Source organism: Giraffa tippelskirchi, chromosome 1 (genome assembly GCF_054371585.1).
Source record: "Giraffa tippelskirchi isolate mGirTip1 chromosome 1, T2T-mGirTip1v1.2.pri, whole genome shotgun sequence".
Lineage (NCBI taxonomy): Eukaryota > Metazoa > Chordata > Mammalia > Artiodactyla > Giraffidae > Giraffa > Giraffa tippelskirchi.
This window is the reverse complement of record NC_137275.1, coordinates 82,585,367-82,609,606: the sequence shown is the minus strand read 5'-3', so window position 1 is coordinate 82,609,606 and position 24,240 is coordinate 82,585,367. Positions and strand designations below refer to the sequence as shown.

At 38.4% G+C, this 24,240-nt stretch overlaps 1 protein-coding gene and 2 long non-coding RNA genes across 48 annotated transcripts in view; 2 read left to right on the top strand and 1 right to left on the bottom strand.

The window, feature by feature from the left end:
* The window catches only part of LOC145547098 (uncharacterized), a 745,699-nt gene extending 726,242 nt beyond the window's left edge, over positions 1 to 19,457 (bottom strand). For 24 of the 46 annotated variants that reach the window (XR_014083562.1, XR_014083555.1, XR_014083536.1 and 21 more), the window contains exon 1: positions 18,622 to 19,457. The gene's annotated coding sequence lies outside the window, so the exon portion shown is untranslated. Of the gene's footprint in view, positions 1 to 16,488; positions 16,665 to 18,621 lie in introns of all 46 variants that reach the window. The other 22 variants (XR_014083532.1, XR_014083596.1, XR_014083531.1 and 19 more) reach the window with 2 other exon arrangements.
* Positions 849 to 19,474, top strand: LOC145547175 (uncharacterized). Its single transcript, XR_014083623.1, has 5 exons — positions 849 to 929; positions 1,023 to 1,118; positions 2,124 to 2,265; positions 13,971 to 14,064; positions 18,202 to 19,474. It is a non-coding gene; the product is annotated as an uncharacterized LOC145547175 (long non-coding RNA).
* A 121-nt stretch (positions 19,475 to 19,595) lies between these two features.
* LOC145547177 (uncharacterized) overlaps positions 19,596 to 24,240 on the top strand; it is a 30,547-nt gene continuing 25,902 nt past the window's right edge. Inside the window, exon 1 of the long non-coding RNA XR_014083625.1 lies at positions 19,596 to 19,727. This is a non-coding gene — a long non-coding RNA (uncharacterized LOC145547177). The remainder of the gene's footprint in view (positions 19,728 to 24,240) is intronic.

The following is a 24,240-nucleotide window of genomic DNA, read 5'->3' as shown; positions in this document are numbered from 1 at the left end:
CACAGTTTCTTGGGCAGGAATCAGGAGGGATTCATTCTTGCAATCATTTTCCTGTGGCCCATTTTTTTAAATGGACAATTCTTATGGTCTTTTCTTCTTCTGAAAAAGAGCAGGCCACCATTCTGCTGCTAACATCACTCTGGCTTTCTTAACCTGTGTCGGGCACATATTCTAAGTCTCCAGGGTGGGCATAACTTCTGGGTGGTCCCACTGGGGTTGTTCCAAATGTCTGAGGCTAAGAGTAAGTCCTCCACTTAACTGGGTATCCTGTATTTTATCTGGCTACTTTAGTCACCCTTCCTTTGTAGCTGAGAACGATGTAAAAGCACCTCTCTTCACCATATCCTTTCCAAATCTCACTCCAACTTCCCTATTAATCTGGGCTATATCCAGATTAGTCCTTAGTCCTTGGATATTTCTTTTGATTAAGTATTTTGGTATATCCTATAACTCATTAAGTACAAGATATCTATCTTATCTCAGCATCGCAGCTGAAATTTTAATTTTAGCTTCTTGTTTTAGTAAGTGTGATGTATTGTGCCTTTGTGGGCTATTTTAAAATCTCTAAAACTTCATACATTTTAAATCCTACTGTGTAGCCATTTACTATTATGATATCCTTTTATTATAATAAGTTTATATATTTATATTTCTTTTATTTTATTCTTGTTTATATGTTTATATGTATGTGAATGCATAAAATTATAATTTATATAGCTTATAATGCATGCAATAATTATATTTTTTATTCTAATGCCTCAGTTTTTCCAGAACTATAACAATAGCCCCGTTCTTTCTGGAATTTCCCCTATCCTCGTCACAATCATGACCTTCTATGACTCTGTTTCAGTCTCTTTGACTAACTCAAGATGGTCTGGGATCAAAGCCAAGCACACCTGAGTTACAGTCAAGCCAATCATTGTCCACTGGTAATTTATAGCAAATCTGAGAAAAATTAGTTAAACTAAACTTTAACATACAAAATTCAGAGGCTATAATTAACCATATGTTTTACTTTCTAGAGATAACAGGATTTTAATAACAGCTAAGGAGGAATCTGAGACTCTGTTCTATTTATTTCTGTGGTCTACGTGCTACTCTTGACCTTCTCACACATGGTATGTTTAATTTTTCTTTGTATTTTAGAATGATTATTGATTTGTAAAATCTAATCTAGCTGGAGTTACAATCAATAGATGAAACCAATCAATTGTATCTTGCCTTACAATCAACAGATTGCTTAAATGTTGCAATTCATTATTTTAAATTGTGGCCAAAAAGTATTATCAAGGCTTTTACAAAATGTTGTAAGTAGGGAAGATGATAGGTTTAAAATAGATGAACTAGCATGAATTGGTCCTATTTTAGGAACATAGAAGAGAGACAAACAGAAGAGCATCCACAACAGACACAGTTAATACTTGGATACACCTCACAATGATGTTGAAGCCACGAAATAGTTATAAAACCATATTATAAATGGGAGGTAATGCCTGAGTGGAATTATAACTAACTAGGATAGAAAAATAAAAGCTAAGAGTACAAGTTCTAAAAATTCTTAAACAGATCATCAAACATTCTTGAATGCTTTTTAAAAATTGATTTTATATAAGGAATTAAAATTAGAATGAAAATCCCTGCCTATATGAACATTAAGCAATGGCATTGTTTGATACTTTTATTGTGTGTGTCCCTAAATCACACTTCTCACAATGACATCTGGATAACTGAAAATGTACAATTACTTATCTTATCTTCATTTTAACATATACAGTTCTGGCTCTAATAAATATTTTAGGCAAATGGTTTGGTAGTCTATTCCTTGCCTCTTTCAGAGCTTTCCCCCTCATTTTATTAATGTCTCTCCAAAAGCTTCCTGGAGCTCTTTTGCTATTTTCTATGGCACAGATACTTAAACGGTTATTTCTGCACTCTGCATTACCACTCACAATAGTTAACACACCATGATATAGTCAGGTGTGAATCTGGTAAATCACCTTTATAGACATTCAAATAAAGTGTTTTCTTTGGCAGGCAACATACAGACAATAAAAAATTTTGTCCGTTTTACAATTCTTATTTCCATTTTTACGTTATTTTATTCATATTTTCTGACTTCCCAGGTGGTGCTGGTGGTAAAACACTTGCCTACTAATGCAGGAGACAAAAAGATGCCGGTTCAATCCCAGGAAGATCCCCTGGAGGAGGAAATGTTAACCCACTCCAGTATTCTCGCCTGGAGAATCCCATGGACAGAGGAACCTGGTAGGTTACTGTCCATGGGTTCTTAGAGTTGGACATGACTGAAGAGGCTTAGCATGCACACATTCATATTTTCTCAGTTCAGTTCAGTCGCTCAGTTGTGTCTGACTCTGTGACCCATGGACTGCAGCACGCCAGGCCTCCCTGTCGATCACCAGCTCCTGGGGTTTACTTAAACTCACGTCCATCGAGACGGTGATGCCATCCAACCATCTCATCCTCTGTCGTCCCCTTCTCCTCCTGCGTTCAATCTTTCCCAGCATCAGGGTCTTTTCAAATGAGTCAGTTATTCGCATCAGGTAGCCAAAGTATTGGAGTTTCAGCTTCAACATCAGTCCTTCCAATGAATGTTCAGGACTGATTTCCTTAAGGATGGACTGCTTGGATCTCCTTGCAGTCCAAGGGACTCTCAAGAGTCTTCTGCAACACCACAGTTCAAAAGCATCAATTCTTTAGTGCTCAGCTTTCTTTATAGTCCAACTCTCACATCCATACATGACTACTGGAAGAACCAGAGCCTTGACTACATGGACCTTTGTTGGCAAAGTAATGTCTCTGCTTTTTAATGTGCTGTTTAGGTTGGTCATAACTTTCCTTCCAAGGAGTAAGCGTTTTTTAATTTCATGGCTGCAGACACATTTTCTGAACAGAGAAAAATTGTTTCCTCTTTCAGATCTACTGTTTTGCAAATGAAATCCATGTAATTTTTATGAAAGAATTTTAACTTACAGAATTAATATAGAGTTCATTTAATATTTATCAAGTTTGTTATGTATCTTCCTTCATTTCAGAGGTCACATAACCAAAAAATAAACAGAAAACAGGATCTGAGATGTTATACATCGCATATACTGTAAACAAGGTAGAGAGCTGCAAATAATCCAATTGAAAAAAAATAAGTGTAAAACATCTGTATTCTGAGGAAATCAACATGCAGCTGTATTAGAATATTTTTTCCTGTGGTGTTCATAAAAATTTCAAAAATTCAGAAAAATGCAATGACAAAAATATGGAGCCCTCTAAGAACTCTGCCTCTGAAAGAACAATAGAGGGGAAAGAGGTGATGAGTAATGGCATATCCAAAGAAGGAAAACAAGACAAAATAGCTAGTGAAACACAAGGAGAATCTGATTTTCTCCTTGAGGGCAAACTTAACATCAACCTGCTTGACAAGTGAAAGACACACAATTGAATATGGGAGATATTACAGTTGGCAAAGTACTTATTATTGCAATATGGATATAGAAAATAACAGCTTCCATACAAAGGGATTTTGAAAGGGCCAGACTTTAACATAAATTAATTAAGGTTAGGGGAGGAGGTCTCTTTGATAGAGCAAGCATTAGGAACTCATCTTTTAGTTAAGTAATAAACCTAGTAGTAGGCTTCACACTGACTATTTCAAAGCAAAAAACAAAGCAAGTAGCAGGGAAGGGCTGTTATGGTACATTGCAGTTAATTTCTCACACTATGTTTGAAAATAAGAATTCAATATGGTTATTTGTAAATTAAGTTAGTTAATTTTACTTGTTAAAGGAAAAAAGAAAAAAAGTGAAAAAAATTTTTTAAAAGTTGCCTATCTGCATTTTATATATTTTGAAAAACAACTTCCAGTTTTCTCTTATGAGCTATTAGATAGTGCTGTAACTTCTACTTTCCATTTACTACATTATTAAAAAGTTGACATGTTATATATTAGTGGTATGTTTTCTTTTTAATATTTAGTCTTTGAGGAGCCACTCCTTCTATATATATATGACTGGACCTGGATCCTGCAGTCACAGTGACTTTTCCCTGCTTTTATTTCACTTCCACCTCATTCCCTGGCTCCAACAAATGATGATCCACAATGACCAATGAGCGTAGTCTTCTTATACAGTTTGTTGTATCTAAGGACGTCTGGCCAAGGCAGTAAGTGGGGCCTGACATTTAGCCATGTTTCTCTTCCCAAGCTGTGTACTTTGGCATGGGGTGTGTATGCCCGAAGAAAGGTCACCTTTCTCTAGTTCTCATAAAGGCTCCATCTGTTTGCCAAGCTGTTCACCTGCAGGGCTACCTCTACCTAGTAGGGAAGTCATTTGCTCATTTGTACAAAGGCTATGGAGCCATATGGGCTAGCAGAGGCCCCGCTAATGAGAGAAACTCCATACTCTTTGCCTCAGGAATTGTCTCATGGATGTATCCAAGCGCAAATCTAGCCAATCAGAATATTCCCTTGAACTTTTACTTCACTATTAGCTTGAAATACTGCATTTGATGGCTAGGGTTGCAAAATTGAAGGATGATTGCAGCCATGTTCCTCATCATTTGCAGGGTCTATTTGCAGCATTAAGCAAACATGAGGAAAGAGAGCTAAGAGATGGGAAAAAAAGAGAACAAGCTCTGGTTTGAATCCCTGTTTCCAGCCCTCGCTGAAATAACTACCATCATTTCCCAGCTACAGGAGCCAGTGGATTCTTCCTTAATTAACTTGTTTCAAGTTGAGTTTCTGTTATGTTCAAACAAAAGAGTTCTGATATACACCGGTGGTATAGTGATTAGTTCAGTTGTTGCAATTCATTAGAAAGGATGTTGTACATGACCGAATGCTACTAACCTCCCCCTAATAGCAGTGCTCCAGTTTCTATGCAATAACAAGCATCTGTTGCCTTTCAACCTAAACCTGTATGCAAAGGCAGGTGTTTTCAGATTAAATGACTGAGTATAGTGGTGTGAAGTTATTCAGGAAAGGATCTCTGAAGACAGATGAATGCTTTTTCCTAATCTCAAAGTAAAGAAACTGGATTGGCAAAAGCATTAAATGGAAGATTCCTTAATTTGAGGAAAGAGCAGGAGAAAAGGCACAAAGAAACAAGTTAGAGAATATATATTATGACTCTCTTTTAAGTTTCAAAGGAATGAATATATTAGCTCACTACTGAAAGTCTCCATGGATAGTATGGAAGCAGGATTGTTCTGATTTGTATTTAGATATGATTGTCTGGAGTCTCTCTTTTCCCTCCTCTCAGAGAGGGAACTGCTCCTTCTTTGTTATTCTAGCATAAGTCTTAGGAGTAATTATTACTGAGTTATTATGCTGCTTAGGCCATATTACTGAGTAATATATTAGGTCATATTACTGATTAATTATGCTGCTTAGGTCATAGGTCCAAGATTCACTGGATCTGAATGGCCAAGGTAATGTGAGGCTCTGATCAGTATTACCTGTAGTTGAGGATAGAGGCTCACCATCTGACCAAACACATTGATAAATGTTTGCCCAAGAAAAGAGGCGGGCGCTATTACTAGAAAAAGGAAAATAGATGTTGGATAGGTTAAACATCCAAGGTCCAAAGAAGAGGATAAGATGATTGGCTAGGTGACAAGGAGTGAATCTATTAGACAGCATTAAAAAATGAGGTTAGATAAATGAGGGGACCAAATTCAAGAAATACTGAAGTGTTTTAAATCTGAAATATTTGAATATCAGTATTGCACATAAAAATGGAGTTTAAACATAGTTATCTGTTTAGCACTGGAGAAATATCTGTAACGAGGCGTGCCTCTTTTGAATAGGGAACTCATGTAATTTATATTCCAAGCTGTGACACTTTCAAGAGTAAAAGGGGAGTAGTCTTAATGATTATACTATAAAAAAGAAGCATAAGTTGGGACTTTATTCCAGAAAACAGGGGACAGATGGCTATTCTTTTTCCTAGGAAAGTGGCCAGAAAGAGTAGTTTATACACTATTTCATGTGCAGTGGCATTTGACCCTGTTATCATAGCCAGAATCAATTCCAAGCATTTGTGACTAACCTTAAGGCAGTCACCTATAGATGAACATAAGAAGGACCAGGCGATTGTCAGGAAAATCTGTGCTAGAATGAATACTTGATCAGATGGTAATCTATGAATACAAAGCCAACTGGATTCTCTTGAGGAGTGTTAGATTCAAGACATACAGAGCAAGAATGGTTGGAATGAAGAAAAAATTTTTAAAAAAATCAGGGATAACATAGTATATTAGTTAGTGTGGGCTAAAGGTCTATAAAAGACAGAAACAAATATAAGTCTAAACCAATGGAAGTTGTATCTTACTCCTGTGACAATCCTAAATGAGTGTCCCTAGCTAGTGGGAACTCTCTTCACACAGGGATCCTGAGAGTAGGACTGTTTCTACTCTGTGACTTTGTTGTCCCCAAGTCACAGATAAGAATTACCATCTGTACCATCAGGAGGGATTGATAAGACATTGGAGGAACCAAAAAGTTTTCTTAAAAGTCTTGGCCAGGAATGGCCCATATCATTTCTATTCACTGTTCATGGATAAGAAGTAGTCAAGGGATATAACTACCACCAGAAGCAAGGATGGGAATAGGGTCCTCTCTTGGGAAAGGAAGTATGGCTAAGATACCTCTATACCAAGTAAAGGACTTCAGAAGTCTACCAGTGGTCTTTGTCCCAGGCTGTAAACAGAACCTCAGCAAAACACCTGAGAGGTGGAAAGATGGGCAGTTTGAGTGAGTTAAAAATGGACATTTGCATAAAAAATGGAGACAGAGAAATGTTGACTGAGCCTTCTCAGCCCAGCCTCCATAAATTGGTGTTTGGAGGATTTTCTCCTGACCTGCTCTTTTTGTTTACAGCAGTATGTGCTTACATGCGTTAATTTGGGGGAAAGTGTCTACGAATTCTGTAACCTTATTAAGCTTAAGATCCACCTCTCTAAACTCCCCAAGCAATACTGTCTATTCCTATGGATTCGATTACACTTTACATTGTTTATGTCTTCAGGACAGACTTTTCTCCTGAGCTCCAGCCTGGCATATCTAGTAGCACTGCACAGCTCCACTGTATCTCATAAACACAACTCAGCATCCCTGCACTGAATTCATCACTCACTCTCCTCCAGCCTGCTCCTCTGTGTTTGCATCTCAGTGAACAGCATTACCATTCATCTGCATGTTCTGATGGGAAACTTGGGAATCACCCCTAAATCTCTTTATTTCTCACACCTCATAGAATTGATCAGGAACTGGAGCTCACCTCCTATGGCTGGAATCCACCCGCATGACTCCATGTATTGCAGGTTTTATAATCCAGGTCATCTCTTCTTGCCCAGATTTTAACAGGAGACTTTAAAGTATTTTTCTATCATAAGTTTTGTCCATCTATTGATTCTTTACATATCAGACAGAGTGATCATTCAAGTTCTATATATATATATTGCCATCCCTTCTAAATAACTCTTATTTAACATAATGTGGCCTGTAAGGCCATTTTATCAGTCAGGTTCCAATCAGGAAAACAGAATTCACCCAAGTTAATTAAAAAAAGGACAGTGAATACAATAAACAATTACAAAAGAGTTGAGGGAAACAAAAAGAAATATAGGCGATATTGAGACAGGTAGAAACTGGCAACAGCAGGAAACCACTACCACTCTACAGTGGCATGAACAAAGAGATCAAGTAATACCGTCCGAGTCAAGAATTACTAAAAGAAGACGGAAATTCTGCAGGAACTTTTTGACAGGAGTTGGGACTATGGATGAGGAGGGTCTGGTGAATGCAGGAATCATGAAGAAGATGCATCCTCTTCAGAAAAAGAGAGAGAAGACCACTCTGACTTCTCGTCTCCTGCTCTGCACTACTGCACCTTCAATCACTTAACTTACCTGGAAGCCAACTGGCAAGGAGCCTGTGTAACATACTTTCAGAACACAAGAATATTAGGAAATGAATGTGCACAACTTCATAATCTGGCCCTGCTTATCTTTCTGGCTTTAGCCCTGCCACAACTCCCTCCCTAGCATACTCTGCACTTCATCCCAAGAACCTCATTTCAGATTGTGCCGTACTCTTTGTTCCCTCTGTGTTTGTACACCCTTTCTCCCCAATTAGAAAGGGCCAGAAAAGAGGACACCCTTTTGCCTTCTCTCAAGTGCCTGAATATCCCCAGTAATGCTTTGGGTCTTAGCTTAAGTATCACACCTCTGGAAAGTCTATTTTTGTCTCCAAATGTGAACTAGATACTCTTAACACATGAGCTCTTAAGAGTCTATAATAAATTCCCATTATAGCATTTATAAAAATATTAAAACATGATATAAAGATATTTTCCAATTTACTATGTTTTGAGTCAGCTTATAAATTCTATACATGGAACAACAGACTGGTTGCAAATCGGGAAAGGAGTACATCAAGGCTGTATATTGTCACCCTGATCATTTAACTTATATGCAGAGTACATCATGAGAAATGCTGGACTGAGTGAAGCACAAGCTGGAATCAAGATTGCTGGGAGAAATATCAATAACTTTAGATATGATATGATACCACACTTATGGCAGAAAGTGAAGAACTAAAGAGCCTCTTGATGAAAGAGAAAGAAGAGAGTGAAAAAGTTGGCTTAAAACTCAACATTCAGAAAACTAAGATCATAACATCTGGTCCCATCAATTTCTGGCAAATAGATGGGGAGACAGTGGAAACAGTGACAGACTTTTTTTTTTTTTTTGGCTCCAAAATCACTGCAGATGGTGACTGAAGCCTTGAAATTAAAAGATGCTTGCTCCTTGGAAGAAAATACATGACCAAACTAGACAGCATATTAAAAAGCAGAGACATTACTTTGCCAACAAAGGTCCATCTAGTCAAAACTATGGTTTTTCCAGTAGTCATGTATGGATGTGAGAGTTGGAGTATAAAGAAAGCTGAGCACTAAAGAATTGATGCTTTTGAACTGTGGTGTTGGACTCTTGAGAGTCCCTTGGACTGCAAGGAGATCCAAGCAGTCCATCCTAAAGGAAATCAGTCCTGAATACTCATTGGAAGGATTGATGCTGAAGTTGAAACTCCAATACTTTGGCTACCTAATGCAAAGAACTGACTCATTTAAAAAGACCCTGATGCTGGGAAAGATTGAAGGTAGGAGGAGAAGGGGATGACAGAGGATGAGATGGTTGGATGGCATCACCGACTCAATGGACATGAGTTTGAGTAAACCCTGGGAGCTGATGATGGACAGGGAGGCCTGGCGTGCTACAGTCCATGGGGTCACAAAGAGTCAGACATGACTGAGTGACTTAACAGAACTGAATAAATTCTATGAGAGTAGGGGTCCCATATTTGCTAGTCACCATAGCATACAGTTGGTGCTCAATAACTATCCCTTAACTGACTGTGTGGATCAACAGATGAAGTTGGTAAGTCAGAAAATAACAGAGGTTGACAGGGAGTGGTGCCCATCGCTGCTCTGAAACTGCAGTGAGGATTTCACTGCTGTATATTTTGAAAGACAAAGGACACTGTTCAAATTCTCCATGATTTCTGAATGTATGATAGCTACTTGGGTTTTTGAATATCTTATTTCACTTCTACCCTTACTTCCTCACGCCTTGACTTAAGACAACACACAACTTACTGTATTAAATAGATGAAGGAGAAGGACACAAGAAACCAGAAGCCCAGCTAAAGGGCTATTGTAGAAATTTATGTGTGAGTTTATATGAAAATAAATTAAATATGAAAAAAGAATAATAAGGAGGATAATATTTAAACATGGAAATAGTTTAATTTGGAAATAAAGGGGAAAAAAAGGAGCAATCAGAGAAAGCCATGCTTACCTGAGAAATTACTAGAAAAAATTATCCCAATCCAGTTTAGATGCTTCCCTTTTTACTCATTTGTGAGAAAACAACAACAACAAAAAGTTAGCTAAAGAAAAGCTAATACTACCACATTCTAGAAAGAAAAAAGCACATAGTTCACTAATAGTTATTTTAAATACAATATATACCTCAAATTAAAAAAAAAGAGTTAGTATGGTTCTGTCTTTAGTCATCATTTCCTCAGCTACAAGTGAATTGTGTGGTTTCTCTGTCCCTCTTATTCCCACATGTTGATTCTGCTGCTGGAAGATGAGAAAAATCTTCTAGGAAGTGCTATTATTGCTCTCTGTTGGAACGATCATCTTTTATTATGATAGTCCTTTTGTCTGCAGTTTTTTTTTTATTTTAGTTCACTGATAATTTCTTTCTCAGCCACGTAGATTTGTTCTTGGCTCTTCTATTTCTAAACCTAATTTCTGTTACACAAATTAATGATGATGAAATTCTTCAGGGTTTCGAGTGTGACTGACTTAGTCTGTGAACGTGCTGTGCTTGTAATCTTCTATTCTGTGTTGGAGAGGGTTTCAATTACTCCTATCTGTGAGCAGAACATCTTCTAGAGTAGTTCATGAGGAACATTTCTTGATATACAATGCTCCTTTCCAATGGCTTCTTGTCTGTAAGCTATAATTATTAACCTGAGCAGTTAAAGATAAAAATCTCATGCTCTGTAATAAAACTCTGCTTCACTAGGTCTTTGCTTACTGTATATTGGCTCCATATGTTCTCAATATTAAATAAAGAAGCAAATAAAAATTGAAGTAGGATATATTTACAAAAGATTACAGAGTTCAGTCATGAAAAAACAACAAGATAGGTATGATACGTTTTTTATGTTCTCAAACAAACACTACTTGAACAAACTTGTCATTAAATCTGACCTTGTGACTAGGGATATTAAAAATCAATAACATATACGCCTTAAAATATAAACTTATTGATTTTTTAAATTCAAATATAAGATCAACAATGATATTACTTGTAAAATAATTCAGTACTTTGAACCTGGCTTTATGAAAAGTGAAAAATATCTTCAAACGAGAGAAAGGAAGCTAGAAGTAAAGGTAGAGATCAGCTTGCATGATTTTGTATGAAAACTTCCTATATCTCATATATCTTGTCACCGAGTTTCCCACATAACTGTACACAAAGCAACTGTACAGCCAAGAAGACAAATAACAAAGAAAAACATTAAAAGAGTTCATAGCTGTATTTCACAGTCAGACAGGAGTTCTACTGAGGAAGCTGATTTTATGATGCTCTGAATAAGATAAATACATTTTCCAAACACAGGCATAGCAATGTCACCTGAAAATTCTGGTTAGATATAACCCACAGGCAATTTTTATCTAATGGAGATAAACATATTAACCTTATGGGGTTTGTTGTGAGGATTAAATAAGATAAAGTATATATAACACTTTCTATGGGTTGAATTATGTTCCCCTATGATTCAAGTTGGAGTCCTAACCCCCAGTACCTCAGAATGTGATCCTACTAGGGTTGTTACAGACATAATGAAATTAAGCTGAGGCCATACTGGAGTAGAAAGGGCCACTACGCCAATGACTGATGTCCTTATAGAAAGGCAGATGAAGGCAGAAAATACCTTCAGTCTTTTACAAGCCAAGGAAGACCAGAGATTGCCAGCAAACTGTCAGAGGTAGGATATAAGCATGGAACAGATTCTCCTCCACAGCTCTCAGAAGGAACCAATCTTGCACCACTTTGTTGGTGGACTTTTAGCTTCCAGACCTACGAGACAGTGTATTACTGTTGCTTAGGCCTCCCATCAGTGTTATTTGGTTATGGTAGCTGTAATAAATGAATATGATATCTAAGAAAGACTGGTACATAGTGGAGGTCAACTGATGCCAGTGCCACAATGACAAACTTGTGTGAACACATTCACATACATAAAGGGATATAGAGGTATATATTCCTGTGTAAAGGAATGTAGAAGCATATTAAGTGCTGCATCAGTTGTTTCATAGTAATTTTAAGGACTGGGATGCCAAATCTCTAATTTCTTGGAGGAGAAAGGAGAGCAAGGTAGGAACCTGGGACAAAAGGAACTGAGACATTTGACAAGACCATAACAAAGCACTCATAATTTAGGAATTCAGCCATTTGTCCAGTTGACAGAATGATCTTTGGACAAAAAGAATGAAAATGTGGGTACTGGAATTAGGGTCACATTAGTCATTCATCGGAGAGGGCAATGGCACCACACTCCAGTACTCTTGCCTGGAAAATCCCATGGACGGAGGAGCCTGGTAGGCTACAGCCCATGGGGTCGCTAAGAGTCAGACATGACTGAGCGACTTCACTTTCAGTTTTCCCTTTCACGCACTGGAGAAGGAAATGGCAACCCACTCCAGTATTCTTGCCTGGAGAATCCCAGGGACGGCGGAGCCTGGTGAGCTGCCGTCTATGGGGTCGCACAGCATCGGACACGACTGAAGCGACTTAGCAGCAGCAGCAGCAGTCATTCATCATTTCTAGAGTATCCATCATATGTTCAAGCATTTTGCTAGATACAGAGGGCACAAGAATAAACAACTCCTGGCTTTTATGCTCAAGAGCTAACAGCTTACTTGGGAGAAAGTCATAAAGATGTCATAAAAAGTACCATTAGGATATAAAGTAGAAATAATTGGTAATAAGCAAAATAATTCCAGATTCAACGAGGATTCAGATGTGGAAGGAAACTGTATGTGGTTAATGTTACCAACTGTCACTATGAAGCCATACTGAGGCAACACTTTATGGAGTCCCTTGCATCATTTCTTAGAGCAACTTTGTTGTTTGGGCTAAACTATGGTCACCAGAATTGAATAAAATCTGAGTAATTCATTATAATATCTTTTCTCTAGAGTTTGCTATGTGCCTGACACCTAAGGCACAAATGCTTTTGGTGAGTAATTTATTTGTTCCTGCTGTCTAGCAGCGTCTTTATTATAAGCAAAAACATGTTTTTTGTGGGCCTAGTTAGAATATTCTCAATGACCTTTCTTGAAAATTCTACAAAAGTAGATACTAAACTCAAAAAAGCTTCTCATAGCACCCACCATAGAGATTGGTGGTGGTGGTGGTGCTCACTCACTCAGTTGTGTGCGACTCTTTGAGACTCCAGGCTCCTCTGTCCATGGGATTCTCCAGGCAAGAATACTGGAATAGGTTGCCATTTCCTCCTCTAGGGGATCTTACTGACCGAGGGAATGAATCCATGTCTCTTGCCTCTCCTGCATTGGCAGGTGAATTCTTTACACTGTGCCACCTGGGAAGCCCACTGCCATAGGGATTAGCCCCATTTAATTCATAACTATATAACAGAATAGGTCAAAATATATTATGGTTAGTCATTTCTAGTTCTTTGTGTTTAAACATTGTGTATAATGAAAGGAAACAATTTGCTTTTGCACTCCTAAATATGTTATTTCCTTGAGTACAGTATGTTGTTTTACATGCAGGACCCATACCATGAAGTGTGTCCTCCTGTTGTTGGGGAATAATACAAGAAAAGGACAAAATCAAGGCAATATGGAGTAGTATCAGGAGTACTCAGGGTTATTCTTGTTGCACAGGGACTGCACCTTTCAGGAGGTGGGCATGCATATTGACATAGCATAAAGGAGCAGTCTAGCAGCTATGCAGTTCAGAGGTTTTGCATACAGGTGGAGGTGAGGTGACGGGCTCAGCGACAGGTCATGAGGCTTGCGGCTCAGAGACAGTACTTTGGTTCTGGGCCATGTTATGAAGGCCTGAGATGTGCTACAGGTAGTGACAAAATGACTCCAGCTGTGGGGATTGGCAGAGGAGAAAAGACAGATGTTTACATGGACTAAGAAACAGAAGCAAAGAGTCATACCCTAGAGGATCAGAACAAAAAGAGTCATTACACAGGCCAGAACTTCCTTATAAGAAAGGATCTAGATGAGAGGGATGACAAGAAGTTGGGGCCAACAAGCAACAAAACAACATTTCAATAGTTATGATAATATGTAGACTTCCTGTGCCAAAAGAGTCTAATATTCTTCCTACCCTCCTTCCAGGGACTAAAAATGGCCTCAGCCAAATGGATGCCAGCAAAAACACCTGGTTAGAGAAGACGTGAGGTTGTCAAAATCAACGCAGTTTATGAAAAAAGTGTGTACATAGTTAGAAAGATAAGGGTAACATATAGTTTGCAAGTTGCATTTTAAAGATGGAATTTTGAAAAGCTCCTGAAAAGTTTTTGATTCATGTTTAGCCAAATTAATATAATCATGCTTCATATATGTAAGAGTATTACTGCCCCTTTAAACATAGCTAGCATATCTTATTTACATTTTATAGGGGAAAAAAGATGATGGTGCAGGATAGCAGATGTCATACTTTAGTGTCCCAAGAAACTCATTCTCTTTTCAGGCTAAATTCAGCTACTAAAACTTTATAGTCAAGCATTAAGATGCCTGGGGAAACCAAGGTACTGGGCAAAGATCCTAGCAGATACTTTTGGAAGCATGAGAGCAGGTGATCTTGAGTCTAAAATAAAATGAAATCATAAATATAGATTCACAACTAACTTTGAGTCATTAGGAAAATCAAAAAATCTCTACATATTTTAAATAATAAGAAAATGTTTCATTAAAAGGTAAGATGTAAATAACTTTAAGTCAGTTTTTTAAAAAAATGGACTCAGCATTATTTTAAGGCAATGGTTCTCCAAGTATTTTTCCGGAACCGACAGTATCAATATCCCCTAGGAAATTTGTGAGAAATGCAAACTCTCAGCACCTATTCCAGACCTGCTGGATCAGAAATTCTTAAAATGGGGTCAGCAACCCAGGTTTTAACAAACCCCCCCAGGTGTACAATTGCCAAATTTAGAAAATGAATGTACAGTATACACAGCTGAATGGAATTTCAGATTAAAAAATGATTAATTTTTAGTATGTCCAATGTGATATTTGGGACATACTTATACTAAAAAAAATGCACTGTTTATATGAAATTCAAGTTTAACTGGGCATCTTTCATTGTACCCTACAAACTTATCCAGGCAGCTCTGATACAAATTAAATGCTGAGAATTTTAGTGTAAAAATAACAGCAATGTTCAAAAAATAGTATCTTCTATGCCCATAGAGCAGATGATACTAAAAGTATGTGTCTGGTGCAAGCATCTGTCTGCATCTGTCTGATAGAATGTTGAATTCAGTTTTAAAATATTTTTGTTTGGCCAAATGTATATGTTTTTGGTTGTTCTTTGTGTTTGGATATTTAATTGCAACTATCCAAATATTTTCAATTATCCAAATATCCAAAAATTAAATAATATTATTTTTAAATATTTAAAATATTGTATAATTATACACAAAATTATGATTTTGATCACATACCAGTATGGCAACAATTGAGACTTTTAATAACCCACATTATTCCATATCATTCCACAATCCATATCATTCTCTATTGTGTCTCTACCATGAATCTAGACATTGCTGGTCTATTCCTGCAATTGTACTGTTTTAACGTATTAATATTACTTGCCTCTGTCCTTGTAGACATACAAGGTCTTCTTAAAGTTTTCCCCCTACATGTGGACCCTTTGTAATATGAAACATCTCAAAAGGAAGGTCTCATGTGGGAAATGGTATCTTGTCACTGGTTATATCACCCAGAAAATAAGTTATTAGAATTAGAAATCAGGGTTGTAAAGAACCAGCCTAAAAGAACCAAGCCTGACTTACATAAGGATCAATTTAGAGGGAAAAAAATGTTGGGTTCCTTTTGTTTATTTCATTTAAATTAAAAATATTATTATTGATTCTCCAGATGAAAATGCATATTCAAAATCTGATGATATACTTTAGTAGTGAAAATAATATCAATATAAAAATTAACAGTGATTTTAAAGGACTAAAATATTAACACTGAAAAATATTTAAGAAATAAAACACAAAGGGTGATTTTCAATCTTCCACACTAAAACTAAATTTTGGGTCATATCTTGCATTTAGGCCACATACATGCACTCTAAAGATTGTGACTTACTAATCATTTCTCTATACCAGCTTGAACTAATACATGGGTGTGTAGAATCAATAGGTAATGCCTTGTTGGAATTGGTTCCTATTGCACTTCAAGAACTCTTTTGGCTATTGAAGGAATACCATTTAGCTATTGTTCCATTTATTTTAAGTAAGTGTATTAATTCATCTAGTTTGTTCTTAATGCAACTTTGTGCCTTGAAGATTTGAATTCTGCAAAGTCACTTTTGATTCAAACTTTTGCATCAACATCCCTTCTACTACCTCAAAAGTTTTCCCAGAATAAATCTTTCCACTTCTAATCTAGACTTGGAGAAAATGTGCAATGCTTTTGTGACATATCAGCCTGTCTAAAGTAATTAATTTCTAATTCAGTTCAGTCCAGTCGCTCAGTCATGTCTGACTCTTTTCGACCCCATGAATTGCAGCACCCCAGGCCTCCCTGTCCATCACCAACTCCCGGAATTTACTCAGACTTATGTCCATTGAGTTGGTGTTGCCATCCAACCATCTCATCCTCTGTCGTCCCCTTCTCCTACCTTCAATCTTTCTCAGGATCAGGGTCTTTTCAAATGAGTCAGTTCTTCGCATCAAGTAGCCAAAGTATTGGAGTTTCAGCTTCAACATCAGTCCTTCCAATGAACACCCAGGACTGATCTCCTTTAGGATGGACAAGTTGGATCTCCTTGTAGTCCAAGTGTCTCTCAAGAGTCTTCTGCAACACCACAGTGCAAAAGCATCAATTCTTCTGGGCTCAGCTTTCTTTATAGTCCAACTCTCACATCCATACATGAATACTGGGAAAACCATAGCCTTGACTAGACGGGCCTTGCCTCATGTTAGCGACTCTTGTTATCTTATTAAATGTAACATTGTCAAATATAAACAAAATATTACCAAAATAATGATTATTTTTTCAAAGATGTACACACTTCATAATTCCTCTATTGTATCAATTATGACTTCCCTGGTGTCTCAGATGGCAAAGCGTCTGCCTACAATGCGGGAGACCCAGGTTCTATCCCTGAGTCGGGAAGATCTCCTGGAGAAGGAAATGGCAACCCACTCCAGTATTCTTGCCTAGAGAATCCCATGGGTGGAGGAGCCTGGTGGGCTACAGTCCATGGGGTCGCAAAGAGTTGGACATGACTGAGGGACTTCGCTTTCACTGTTCACTAAATATTTCCTAGCCTCTTGATCTCAAATGCATTGCATGTCCCAATTTATCTTTTTAATTATATTGATGATTAGTTGTGTTCTGAATATACTGTGGAGGCAGAAATTAGAGTCAATTTTCTTTTCTCATGATATTTTACATATATCTATATAGAGATCTAAATATATATATATATATATTTTTTTATATATATCTACCCTTATGTGTTTTATTTTATTCCTACCAGTCAGGCAAGTAGAAAACCCAGGTGTTTTTTTTATTTTTATATAAAGTAGATTAGTGTTCCTCTCTGATTAGTCTTGAGGAAGGGCATTTTGTCCACTTAGAACTCCCTCCTTCAGATTGGTATATGCATCTTTAATCCATCTGGACTTTTTTCTTTACTGCATTTCCATTTAATCCAAACTCCAGAGTAGTAGCTTATAGTAAAATTTGGTTTGAGATAATGTAAACAATTCAGGCATTTACAAAGCTTGTCAGTTGTTGCTTTGTCACAATTTACAACAGAGAAAAACCCCTGAGGAAATGAATTCATTACTCTCCAGATGTGTGAGACATTTCTACAGCAATTCCCTAAGTCTCACATAGCGTGTTATAGGATGTCCTTACATGTCTCTACATGCCTAATTCTAAGTTACCCCTTATTCATCAAAATACATTTTATATATAAATAGTAAAATAGTTATAAACACGCTGTTCTCATTTCTGAAGTCTAATATACTACACTTTTGAAAAATCATATGAAATTTGCACCGCCTTCACAAAAATGTTCATCTAAAGCAATAGTACACTAGACAGGACCTCTCAATTTACTAAAAAAAAAAAAAAAAACAATAGTGAGGGTATACACAGGTATATGTGCAGCAGTGGGGAGATAAAATAGAGCAGTATCTCCTTTCTACCTATACGCCTCCCTGAAAACAGGCCGTGTTAAGGGATGGAAGGTAGAGGCATTCTAAATTTCTTTAGTCTGGAAGATTTAGATCATATATATATATATATATATTTTTTTTTTTTTTTTAAGTAAAGAGAAAAAAAATGCACTTTCACTTGGGTATTATGTTTACTACCACAGGGATTAGCTGTCAGAACTACAAGAAGGGAAAGCCCAAAAGCCTGAACCCAGCACTTCCATTCGAAATACTGCAGGGGATGGAAAGAAGGGAGAGAAAGGCGAAACAAGTATGTCGGGTAACTGGGACACTTGTCTTGGCAACCCCACCCTACCTTTTCATACTAATCCTGTGGAGACAGGGAGAGGGGCCTTTAGTAACGTCCAGAGAGCTCTGGTAGAACCCGGACTTACAGGCCTACATCTGTGTGTGTGTGCGCTTGGGAAGGAGGGAGGTGGACTGAGAGCTCTTGGCAGAAGCCTTGCATAAGGCCAGTGGGTGACTGTGCATAAGGAGAGCCAAGAGAAGGGATGCAAGCAGTGAGATAGTTATGGGAGAGGTGGTAATTTTTAAAAGCTAAATGTCAAGGTTGTGAGGCCTACCTTAAAGTGCAGGATGTCGGAAAATTATCTCCAAGACCACCGGACACTAGTTTCTGAAGACCATCTACAGTGGAGTAAGTGCATCACGGATTAAGAAGGCCAAGATTCAACTCTTCTGCCCATTTACTTCCCTTGTTACAGGGAAAGCTTTCAAAACACAGACACTTCTGTTCCTTTGGGCACAGGCAAAAGGCAATTAAATCGGCCAAGCTAAATTAAATCCAGGTGATGGTGAAGGGCACAGCGGGCTTGAATCAAGGCTGGTGGCTGTACGCAGAGGTGTTATCACCGAAGGCTGACTGTCCTTGCTCTCGCTGCTGTTACTGCCCAACAGCTGGAGCTCTGCAATGACCGTGGCTGAGAACTCTCACTTGGACGAGGAGTCCAGGTCGCCCTGGCCTCACCGGGGCTCAGGCTGCGGATCCCATCATCCCCTGCAGGACGTCAAGTGATGAGGGCAACAGAGCTGGAGCTGAGCTGTCCGCAGAGAACTTGGATACTCAAAAGGCAGGCGTGAATGGCTGGCGAGGTTCACCTGGGGAGGTCTGGAGGCCTATGATGACTGGAATGTTTCGGCAGCCTCAGGGTAGCTGTCACCAGGCCCTGCCCTTGGCTGGTGCCCATTCTGGAGGATGCATGAGTCTGAGAATTCTGAAGTTCTCATCTCCTCACTGTCCTCGTCATGAACACTCAGGCTGTTGTCCGTCCGCAAGAAGATGGCGTGCTGACGAAGTATGCGGTGCCCAGGTGGAGCGCGGGGTCTGGACGCTCAGCACTGGCCATGGCCTGGCCATGGTGGGCGTGCCTGCCGTGGGGACAGCCAGCCCACCAAGCCCAGCACCTCCACACCGCACGTCAAGCGCTTGAGCGGCTCATCCCGCTGCTAATTGTTGCGCGACAGCATAGCCACTGCGCATGCGGGTTGACGTCAGGCTCTTTACACGCGGCAGCACCTGCAAGTCCCCACGTCAAGCAGACGCACGTCCTAGTGCTGCGAGCATCCCGCACCCCAGCGTACCGCGTCGGCTGCAGGAAGCTCCAAGGCCAGCGCGGAATGCAGATGTGAGAGCGGCCTGGGCTGAGAGACTCTGCAGAGACGTATGTATGTAAGTGTATTTATATGCTTCTCTATTTACATTTGTATTATATATGTTATGTATAGCATGTTTTATAGACAGCCCTCTCTGTTGGTCCGCGGCGGGAATGTGGATATTCATTTATTTATGAAATCTAACAACTGTTGTCTCATGCTCTGTCGTGCCTCTTTGGAACTTCCCGAAACATTCATAGCCTCTAGTAGGAGTATAGCCTGACACAACTACTTTGGAAAAGTGTGTGTGTGCTCAGTACTCTCCAACTCTTTGCTACCCCATCAACTGTAGCCTTGGTGCATAGGTGTACCATATTGTAATTAAAAAGAACTTCTAGCAGTGATGTTTTTAATGACACAAAATTGAGAGAGAGAGGAAAAAAAAGCCCATCCACAGTTAAAATTGAATTTTATATGTTCAAACATGAAAAATACAATTTACTTAAGAGTTTTATTTGATATGTTCACAGAATAGGATATAATCCAGTTTGAAAAAAAAAACACAGAGGTGTGTGTGACAAAGGTGGATGGATTTTGAAATAATAATTAAGAGCAAGAAGCATAACAGAAGTGTTGTCTTATGATTTCCAAAAAAAGTTAAAGGTAATAAAAGCTTAGTGTAGACAAAGAACAAATTAGCCAAGATGGTGTGGTCAGGCTCTCCGCCGCCACGTTTCCTAAATACATGGTTATGTAACAGCTGAGATCACTTACAGCGCAGTGAATGTATATCACGCACGACGTACCCGCTCAGTCAGGGGCCACTTTTGCTCTGTAAATACGTATAAGCTCCACCTGAAAAGCCCTTGCTGCGACCTTATGGCTGTGTCTCAGCTGGGTCAATGGGTCAACTAGGACAGGAGAGAATGCAGCGTGTCTGCTGCTCTGGCTGCTGTGCCAGTCAGGCGAGAATAAACGTGTCTCCAGTTCCTTTTCTTCCGGTGTGCCCGCTCTCACCTTGCTTACCCTGTGTTCAGTGAACAGTGAGATACAGCAAGACACTAAGCTATAAATTAGATTGTTTAGGAATGTATACTTTGATGTTATATCTGTTCAGGAAAACAATAAATGAACTGCCACAATGGTCCTGGTAGTGGTTACTTCTAGGAGTTGGAAAAGGAAGATGTTTGTAGGGGTGAAAAGTGGCTTCCAGGCTGTTAGAAATGTTCTAATTTTTCACCTGCATGGTGAGTACATTCCTGTCTGGTTTAGGATCATTCTTCATACAACTTGTTTATGTTTTAGGCATGTTTCTATAAATTTTTATAGTTTCAAGCTGGGAATTTTTTTCAGACGGCACATAATTTTCAAAGTCTTCTTATATAAAGGATTCGCAGTGGGCTGCCTGCTTGCCTGCTAGGGCTGGACCCATGGTCCTCACAGCCAGACTTCAGGGCATTTCCCAGGACCAGCCACAGACTTCCAGATGCCAGCCATAGTTACTTTTGACAGTTTATCGAGGAACCCATACCCGCCACCCCTAGGCAAAATCCAAAGGTTATTTGAAATGAAGAAAATGTGTGTGTGCGCTCAGTCGTGTCTGACTCTTTGCGACCCCATGGACTGTGGCCCACTGGGCTCTTCTGTTCATAGGATTTTCTAGGCAAGGATACTGGAGTGGGTTGCCATTTCCTCCTCCAATGGGATCTTCCCAATCCAGAGATCGAACCTACATCTCTTGGGTCTCCTGCATTGGCAGGTGGATTCTTTACCACTGCTCCACCTGGGAAGTCCTAAAGGTCATTTAGAGCACAGCACATTTATGCATGGTTACCAGATCCCTTCCACCTTGGGAAGGAGCAGGGTAGACCTCTGAGCATTTTTATTTAAAGAGGTTAAGCATTTACCAAAAATAACTCTAAATAATTCCATTCCCAATGCTTACCCAACTGGACTAACATTTATACTTTTTTATTTCCCACTAAACTGAAAAATGTGGAACTATAAAGAAATTTGTATCAGTAACACACAAAATTAATTGCATTTTCTTTGAACATCTAAATGTAGTTTGAGTAAGTCTTTGACTTAGCAATAAATATATGTGCATTTCTAAAGGAAAATGGGAAGGAAACAAATAATGTGCATTGTTTGTAAGTATTTCATTGGAACAAAATTGAGATTCAATTTACTCAATAATTAATTGCTGTTGCAGCTAATTCTCTCACCCACTTTGGTTCTCATGGTTGTATATCTCTTAAATTTGGTGTGGCAAAGTTTTATATATGTACTTTGTTTCTTTAGCTATGGCCTATGTGCAGAACCACACTTGATTGCAGTTAGACCTTGTATAGAGAACATCACAATATGAATATGGACAGTAATAGTTAATTGAAGTACTGATATTCTTTAATAACACTGTTGAAATTGTGAAGTAAAATAATGAAGCAAAGATGCTTATAAGTCTTTGAGGAAAAAAAAATGCCTGCTTCAATTATTTTGAAATCCCTTATATGACATTCTTTTGTTACTCTGAATAATACTCTAATATTATTAAAAGTTATAAATAGATTATGAATTAGAATAGAAACTTTCTATAACACATAGTCTGACACAGAATGTAGCTGTTACCACAATGAGATTAGCTCTGTGCATAGCTTATTTCAAAACTCTTATGAAGCAAGAATCTCATTAAGTATAACTTTATACCCTTCATACCATATGAATATGTGAATGAATTAATGAACAAATAGTTTGAAATCTTGCCCAGTTTGGAATTTATAGTTCAAAGTAATATAGTAATTACTTTAAAATTATTTTAAAAATCCAAATTTTGCCAAAATGTTATATATCCAGCTGCATTTCTTTTTTTGTTTGTTTGGCCATGCAGTAGATTTCCGCAACCATGGATCAAACCCAATCCATGCTCCCTGGAGTGGAAGCATGGAGTCTCAACCACTGGACCACCAGGGATCTCTCTTTATTTTTTTATGCAGATATAATTGACTTGTAACACTATGTTAGTTCCAAATGTGCAATACAGTCATTCCCACTTTTTTCTACATTACAGTATGATCACTGTAAGTCCAGTTACCATCTGTTACCATACAGTGTTATTACAATATCATTGGCTGTATATCCTATGATGTACATCTCACCCTGATGACTTATTTATTTTTTAACTGGAAGATTGTACCTCTTAATTTCCCCTCATCTATTTCACTAATCTCTCTGATCCTTTCCCCTCTGGCAACCTCTTGCCACCTTTTGTCCTCTGTATCTGTGAGTCTGTTTCTGTCTTGTTATGTTTGTTCATTTGTTTTTAGGGTCTGCACATAGATGAGATTGTATGGTATTTGTCTTTGATTTATTTCACTTAGCATAATACCCTCTAGATGCATCCATGATGTTGCAAATGACAGAATTTGGGTTTTTTTTGGTTGAGTAATATACCTTGTATTGTGTGTTTGTGTGTGTTGATAGATAGACAGATAATCAGATAGATAGATATGTATATATGGCTTCCCTGGTGGCTCAGCAGTAAAGAATCTGCCTGCAATGCTGGAGATGCACAGAAGATGTAGGTTCAGTCTCTGATTGGGAAAATTCCCTGGAGTAGAGGCCTTCCCTGATGGCTCAGTGGGTAAAGAATCTGTCTGAAATGCAGGAGACAGAGGAAACAGGGGTTTGATCCCTGGGCCAGGAATATCCCCTGGAGAAGGAAATAGCAACCCACTAAATGGCAACCCACTCCAGTGTTCTTGCCTGGAGAATCCCAGGGATGGGGGAGCCTGGTGGGGTGCCATCTATGGGGTCGGACAGAGTCGGACATGACTGAAGCAACTTAGCAGCAGCAGTGGTATTCTTGCCTGGAAAATCCCATGGACAGAGAAGCCTGGCAGGCTACAGTTCATAGGGTTGCAAAGAGTTGAATACAACTGAGCATTCATGCACTATTATCTATTATCTATTCATCTTTATTTATCAGTGGACACTTAGGCTGTTTCCATATCTTGGCTATTATCAGTAATGTTTCAGTGAACATAGGGGTGCATATATCTTTTTGAATTAGAGTTTTTTTGTTGTTGTGTTGTTTGTTTGTTTTTCATAAAAATACCTAGAAGTAGATTTGCTGGATATGCTGGGTATGGTAGTTCTATTTTTAAAATTTTTAAGGAACCTCCATACTGTTTTCCATAGTGTCTGCACCAGTTTACATTGCAGCCAAGAGTACACAAGAGTTTCCTTTCTCTACATCCTCACCAACACTTGTCTTTTTTGATAATAGTCATCCTGAAAGTTGAGGATGGTATCTCATTGTGGTTTTGATGTGCATTTCCCTGGTGACTCATTATGTTAAGCATCTTTTCATGTGCCTCTTTGTCATCTATATGTCTTTGGAAAAATGCCTATTCAGTTCTCTGCCTATTTTTAAATTGGGTTATTTTTTTTTTTTTGATGTTTACTTATATAATTTCTTGTGTATTTTGGATATTAATCCCTTATCAGATATATTGCTTACAAATGTCTTCTATCAATTAGTAGGCTGCCTTTTTGTTTTGTTGATAGTTTTCTTTACTGTGCAAAAACTT